Genomic DNA, 7,289 nt, shown 5'->3' on the forward strand with positions numbered 1-7,289 from the left:
TATTCATATAAAATATAGCAAATATAAAATAACATACAACATTTATTATACAAATTGAATATATACATTTATATGAATTATTATACGTATAATATATGAATAAATGTTCATACATTCATCTGACTTTCACAGTCTGGCAGCACACATCTGCCCTTCTTATGAGGACTTGCATAAGCGATGGAGAGAGGCAATGGAAGGGATATACAGGACTTGGGCCAGGCTTATCTTATTCCCCATCCCAGTCAGGCTAAGCCAGAGCATCACCTGCCCCCTCTGGAACCAGAGCCCTTCTGGTGCCTCAGGAGGAAACCTGCAGCTCTGGTGACACTGAGCTGGAATCTCAGTTGTTTTTTAAGGGCGGTGTTTTGGGGTGGCCTGTGGATGCTGTGTGCATCAACCCAGCATGCTTGTGGAGCAGACAGGGTCACATCAGTGCTGTGCTTTTTTCAGAAATAGCTCCCAGATGTAACCATTGTGTCACAGCACATTTATGAAATTTGGCAGAATTGCAGGATGTGTAGGGTTTGTGTGCGTGAGGGTAAATCTGTGCTCCAACCTCCTCTCTGACCTGCAGATGAGGTTTGTCCCAGCCTCTTGGGCTGTGTGTCCTTGCCTAGCTTGAGACCACAATAAACCCCTGGGTGGTGACAAGACAATGCCAGGGCTTGAACTCCAGACTGGAGTTTTCCTCTGCTGGCTGAGATGGGCATGGAAGCAGAGTCAAGGCATTTGAAGGCCCCCAACATATGAAGAGGAGGGTTTAGCAGCCAGCATCTCCTCATGCAGCCAGTTAAAATTCCACAGAAACAGAGAATTCCTGGTGGGCTTCAGCAAGGTCCATCCAAGAACAGGAGGAGCAGCACCACCTCCAGAGCTGAGTGTGCCACAAGAGCTGCCCTGTGCTGCACCATCCAACGCCCAGGGAGGTTCAGCTCTGCCCAGCCCAATTTCTGTCACCCCAGAGATCCCCTGTGAAATCTGGGGCCCTGGCAGGGGTCACGCATCACCTGGAAAGTCACCTATCCGTACACAGCACTACTGTAAAAGCACATCAGTTTGCTTTACTATTACCTGGGTTTTCCAATCTCCAGTGAAAAATGAGAACAGAATTACTTCCCTTCTCGCATCTATTTGACATTTTTTCATGGCTTTTTAATGCTCTTAAATGGCATAAGGAAAATCCAAGCATGAGTGAAAGCAGGACTGGTAAATGCTTTCACTCCTTCAGCTGATGGACACCAAACATCTCCCATTGCCTGTTTCTGTAATACTGTAATTAATGGTTTGATGCATCTGTAAAAGTGGGGAAAAATAATCCTAACCCTTGGCAAAGAGCTTTCTTTGAAAAACAAAAGGCCACACAAGAAGCAGGGCATCTCAGGTTTGTTCCTGGTCATGCGCGTTTCCAGCCATCGAATCATATGCCGAGTGATGAGGAGCGACACATCGGAGTTCAGTTCCATCCCGTGTCAGAGGAAGCAGCCTGTGAGGGGGTTTTAGTCACAAAACTGGAGTAAGAAAGGTTTTGCTCCTTGTGGGAGTAAATAAACCATCTCACAGAGTCTTGGGAAGCGGTTTCCAGTGGGGATCCCTGGAGCCCTCTCACGGGCCACCAGATGGGTTTCCACTCCACCAGCTCTCACCCCAGCATGCACGGCTCCGGCAAAGGCCAGAGCTGATGGGGACAACATACCAGGAGCTGTGCCACCAGCCATACCTGGCAGGGCACGGCCGGAGCAGAACAGCTCACGTGGCTCCGAGGCTCTGGCTGCTCACATTCTGCCTCACAGGTTGTGTTAGACAGCAAAGATGAGGCTGTGCCACTCCAAACCCCAGGAGATGCTGATCTCCGTATCTTGCCTTGCTTTGGAAGGAACAGATGTAACCTATTTGTTGGATGTCTGAAGGGCATTAGGAAAAGGTCAGTGGTTAGAATACGGATGATGTGCTTCAAAAGTGCATTAAAATAGCACAGTTCATTAAACTCTGAGGAGCAGAATGTTTGGAGTTAAGGGGGGAATTGCCTTTATAATCCCCTCTGTGGCAAGTTTTGTGTGGAGGAATTTAAAATAGTTTGATATAGTTTTGCATAGGGTTTTTTTTGGCCTTGTTATAAAATATTCACACTGCAGTTAAGAGAACCGAATCAGGACTTGCAGTCTGCTCCTGTGACTGACATGTATCCCCATGCCTTGCCTATATTCCTGCTTTTTCCAATACACAGGCAATGGTGGAGCAAACACCATCAGTGACAAGCATGTTCCCTGTCGTTGGGAAGCCATCCTCGGTAAGAACAGATTGCCTTCAACAATTTGTCTTCAACAATTTATCTTCAACAGATTGTCCTCAGCCTCCTGAAGGAGGAGTGGATTTGCTTCTCCAACTCCAGATTGGAAACTCTGCCCCTGAGCCATGAAAGCAATGGCAGAAAACAGCTCCCTGTGTTCTTCTAGAAATAGAAGAGGGTTATAGACTAAGCCAATCAAACAAACGAGACAGTGGTTTAATGAGAGTGGCCCAAGGAAGCAGCCAAGGGACTGTCCCTCAGCAATGCTCTCTGCGGGGCACCCATCCCCTGCTGCCACAGTGGGCAGGAGCCCCTGCTCAGCTGGTGTGGGCATCCAAAGGATGAGGACAAAAGAACTCATCCAGTCTCCTCCAGCACAATCAACATAGACAACAAATTCATGGCAAACCATTTCCTATGGCCGTGCTGGAGATCTGGTACTCCAGGCACCTGCCTGCCCCGAAGGGAACCCTGAACAGCACCATGGCAGGCACTGCAGGGGGTTTCATTCTCCTGTCCCTGAAACACACAGGCGTGGGATGGAAACTCTCTCACCTGGCAGTGTCTGGATGTCAGGACTGCCACTAATTCTTCCTGGAGGCTGCCACAAATTGCTTTGCTGCGGGAGGGGCTGGCCAGTGGTCACGGTGAGGGTCTGAGGAGGCAGGAGGCTGCTCAGCGCCTCTGCCTGTACCAACAGGTGGTTCTGCTTGGAGCCTCCTGGCTGAGTGAATGTTATCCCAAAATGGACAGGGCAGTTCTGGAGCTCCTTGCTCTGAGTTCCATCGGAGCGCCACCGGCAATGGACTTGAAATGGGCATGAAGGGCTTTACCCTCACTCTTTATGCTGCTGTACCCCCTGAAATACTGGAAGTGCAGAATTCCTGCTCTGTTTGCTCCCTTCCTCAGGGAGAGCCAGGTCAGCTCTGCCCGTGGCCAGGAGTGCGTGGTGCTCCGGGATGAGTCAGTGTCTCCCAGGGAGGGAAGCTGCCCAGTCCGTGACTCACCGCGCCCATCACGCAAACGCTGCGGAGAACCAGGTGTCCGGCTGGCCGTTCCTGCGGGAGAGGCTGCCCCTCTGCAGGTGCCTTTTCGGTGCTCCCGTGGATCTGGGTCTGTGGGTGGGTCTGCAGAGCCCCCCGGGCCTTGCCCCTCCTGCCTGGGGCACGTGAGAGGCAGGGGATGCTCCCGCCCTTCTCCGATGCTTTTTTTAGGAGTAGCTTTGCACGGCATCAATAAACCTGCGGCTGTCATTCAGCAGTCACGAAGTCAGAGCAAGCCGAGAAGGCAGGCGCGGGTGGGAGCCAGGCATGAGCTGATTTAGCAAACAGCTCTGCAGCAGCCGGAGCAGCGCCAGGCTCTCCTGAGCTCAGGAATGCTCAGGTATCCAAGGGGCCCTGCTCCAAGCAGAGGCGCACTCACCTGTGGGACAGCAGCAGTCTCAGATGCCACCCACAGGCTGCTGAGTCTTTCCCACAGCACAGTGGATGAGTAATTTGCCCCTCCAACATTTCCCTGGCAGCTGGAGACGGTCCCGGCTGCCCAGCCTGTGCCCAGAGCCCCACCACGAGGAGGATGAGGAGGGAAGGCCCTGCTCTCACCTGGATACTGTTGCTTGGGAAACCACTCCCTCCTCTTCCGCTTCTTCCATAGATTGGTTCTGCCTTCCAGAAGGCAGTATCACGATAGAGCAGCCTCAGACCCAGCACAGGTACAAGAGAAAGCACAGGGAAGGGGTGGAAACATTCCTGAATATTTTGTGAGAACAAGTACCTAAAAATATTTGTGTTTTCACGTGCAACATGCAGAGAAACAGACTTGTAATTGTGTGGGGGTGTGCTCCAGGCTGCAGTCTGCTCCAGGCCAGAGTCTGCTGGGCTCTGAAGATGAAATTCTGACCCCACAGGTCTCAGGGTCTGAGCTTTAACTGTGCTGTGAGTCCTCAAGGAAAAAATCAGATACTTCAGTCAACTTTTCTTTGCTTTTTCCTGGGACATCCCCCTCTGGTCACCAGGGCATTAGGTGTGTTTTTTTCCAGTGTTCAGATTTTCAAATGAGGTAAGTGGTAGTTCACTGTGGGAGTTTTTGGGTCCTTCAGGTCACTCTTCCAGCTGGCAGCACAGTCTTCCCTTTGAAATTGCTCTCTGATCACAAGAACTGGCACTTTTTGATATTCCTAAACGATGACATTAATCATTTGCTATTTTTGTTCACTCTGTCAGAAACATTTGGTAAAGCCTTTTTGTTCCTCTTCCCTTCCTCAGGCTGCTTTCCAGGCACTCACAACCCCCTCTCTTGGACTAGAAGCCTCCTCTTTGCCCTCCCAGGCTGCGTGCTGTGGGATGGATTGGAGTGAGCAGAGTGAACAACCAACATCTTCATGAGCTTCTCTTCTTCATTCTGCAAAAAACAGGTTTGAAATGGCAAAGCTGTGCCACAGAGAAGAGCTGGGATGGCAGCACCTCTCCCAGCTTGTCAGGGACCGGCTGCATCCGGGGCAGCACTGGAGAAATGGGTGTCCAACACCAGCATCCCAATCCACTGCTAACGTCACTTTGATCTGACAGAGAGTGAAACATCTCTCTCAGCTAAAGATCTTCCCACCCGAATCTCCAGAACAATTAATTACCATGCAGCCAGTACATTTCATGGTGCCATTACAAATAATTTAGCTACAACAATATGGCAGTTTAATTTGCCTTATTTATCTCAATCATTTTGCATGAGGGAGATAAATGCCTCAGCAGGATTTCACGTGGACGCTCCGTCTCCTTTAATGTGGTTTCAGGTAAAGGCTTCACGATACATCCCTGCACAAAAACTAATCTTGCAGGCAATTGGCCTGAACTAAAACACCCAGAGCAGGCAAATAGAACTTTGCCTTGTGGCTCTGAGCCGAGCCAGGGCTCTGTCATGAGCTGGTTGAGAAATATCTTACCTTGGAGCCCAGGAGAGGGGAAAGGCAACACAGATCCCCCCACAGCCGTGTCCACGGCATCCCGCTGAGCACGTACTTTGCTGCTTCTTTCTTTTTTTAGTTTGGAAATGTCAGCACTTTCCGTTCCCATGGGAACCCTGCCTTTTCCCTTGGCACGTTGTTGCACTGAAAGCTGCTGGGACTGGCGGGGCTGTGGTCGTTCTGGAAGTGTGTGCCAGCCATTCCTGGCTCCTGGCCAGCAGAGAGGGATGGACCCCAGCCCTTCCCTGGGGCTCCTGCCCCTCTGACCCCCTGAGTGGGGCCAAACCCAGCAGATCTGGACTTCCAGGGACAGCCTCAGCCACAGCATAACTGCAACAAGGGGTCAGAAGCTGATGGTGAAAACTCTTATGGCCCTGATTGTAGTCTCTTATTACAATTATTGTAATTATTCTAATTCTCTATAGCCACGTGGGGTCAGGCTCTTCTCCCAGGGAACAAGGGACAGCAGGAGAGGGAACGGCCTCAAGCTGTGCCAGGGGAGGGTCAGGTTGGACATCAGGAGGAATTTCTTCACAGAAAGTGTGGTCAGGCCTTGGAAGGGGCTGCCCAGGGATGTCTGGAGTCCCCATCCCTGGAGGTGTCCAAGGAAGGTCTGGGCGTGGCACTCAGTGCTCTGGGCTGAGTGACAAGGTGGGGATAAGGCACAGGTTGGACTCGATGGTCTGGGAGGCCTTCTCCAACCTCAGTGAATCTGAGATTCTGTGATTTTACGAAGCACCCAGTGACCTCATGGGAGAGTATGGGAGCGTGGCAGATGCATAAGCACTGTGGTGATGGTGAAACTCACATTCTTGGAGTAAAAACCTGATTTTGCTGCTGTTGCAAATCTCCAAGTTAGAGGGGATCCATTTGCTTGTGAAATAATTTGTGATGTGATAAAACAGCAGCAGCAGGTGCGGTTCAGTGGTCGGCACTTCTGAGGGAACACTCTGGAATATATTGAGTTAATACAATTCCCCAAACACGCCGAGTTCACTAGGTTTAGGGGTGCCACGACTGTTATCTTTATTGCTCAGTTTTCAAATGCTGCTGCTTAAAAAAGCTCCTTTCAGAGCAGTGGGACGTGTGAAACAATGCAGAGCTGCTGACAGGTGCCATGGCAATGGCTGTGCCAGGAGCTGCACGGCTCTGCCGAGCTGCTCTGCTATTGCCTGAGCTAATTTCCACTCCATATTTATGAGTATTCCCACTCCTGAAGGATGCTGACAGCTCTTCCCTGGATTGCTGATGTCTCGGGCCGGGGGCTGTGCCCCGTTTGTGCTGGGCAGGGGAAATGTGGCCACAGCTCCATCTGTGCCTGGCAGGCAGGTCAGGGGTGGTGGGAGCTGAGCACCAGCCTGAGAAGTGACCCTGAGATCGGGATCCCACCCGGAATGTTCTGAGGCTGCACTCCCACCCTGCTGTTCCCAGCTGCCTTCGCGTCCCATCCAGTCCCAGAGCCCCTGCCTGGTGCCCCTCCAGCCCCATCCCGGCAGGGCTGTGCCACACATGGTGCCCCACCAGCCCCATCCCGGCAGGGCTGTGCCGCAGCAGGGGCTGCGCCGCAGCAGGGGCTGCTCCCCTCCTGGTGCAATGTTCCAAGATCTGGGAAGGCAGGATTTCAGAGCAGGAAGGTTAATTGCTATTTGCTTTCTAAGCCTTTATCTAGTTTTTAACTCCTCTTGCTTTCATCTTCCCTCTCTGCTTTTTGAAGAACCACTTTTAGAGATCTGTTTCCGGGCTCCAAACCAGCTGCAGGTTCAGGGCCAGGGAGAATTAGCAGAGGAGGCTCATCTCTGGGTTGTGGTGGTCCATGGGCAGGATCCTGTGCTCCTGAGAGACACATTGTGTAGGGACAGGACTTAAGGGTGTGGGGAGTCACCAGTCCCAGCTCCTAAGGGTGGCCTGGCCCTGTGAGCCCCGAGTGCTTCCTCTCTCAGCTTCTCTGCTTTGACTCCTGGCTGTCGGCACCATCTCTGCCTTTCTCTGTGAAATAAAAGCACCTTTAACCAGCAGGTGCTTTCCTTCCCATAAAGATATTTA

At 51.6% G+C, this 7,289-nt stretch overlaps 1 long non-coding RNA gene across 1 annotated transcript; it reads right to left on the reverse strand.

The window, feature by feature from the left end:
• Nucleotides 1-2,031: 2,031 nt before the first annotated feature.
• LOC116450654 lies at nt 2,032-5,329 on the reverse strand. The gene is made up of 2 exons (XR_004242882.1): nt 5,226-5,329; nt 2,032-4,687 (listed from the first exon to the last, which is right to left on the reverse strand). It is a non-coding gene; the product is annotated as an uncharacterized LOC116450654 (long non-coding RNA).
• Nucleotides 5,330-7,289: the final 1,960 nt, after the last annotated feature.

This window comes from Corvus moneduloides, chromosome 13, assembly GCF_009650955.1.
Source record: "Corvus moneduloides isolate bCorMon1 chromosome 13, bCorMon1.pri, whole genome shotgun sequence".
Taxonomy (NCBI): Eukaryota; Metazoa; Chordata; class Aves; order Passeriformes; family Corvidae; genus Corvus; species Corvus moneduloides.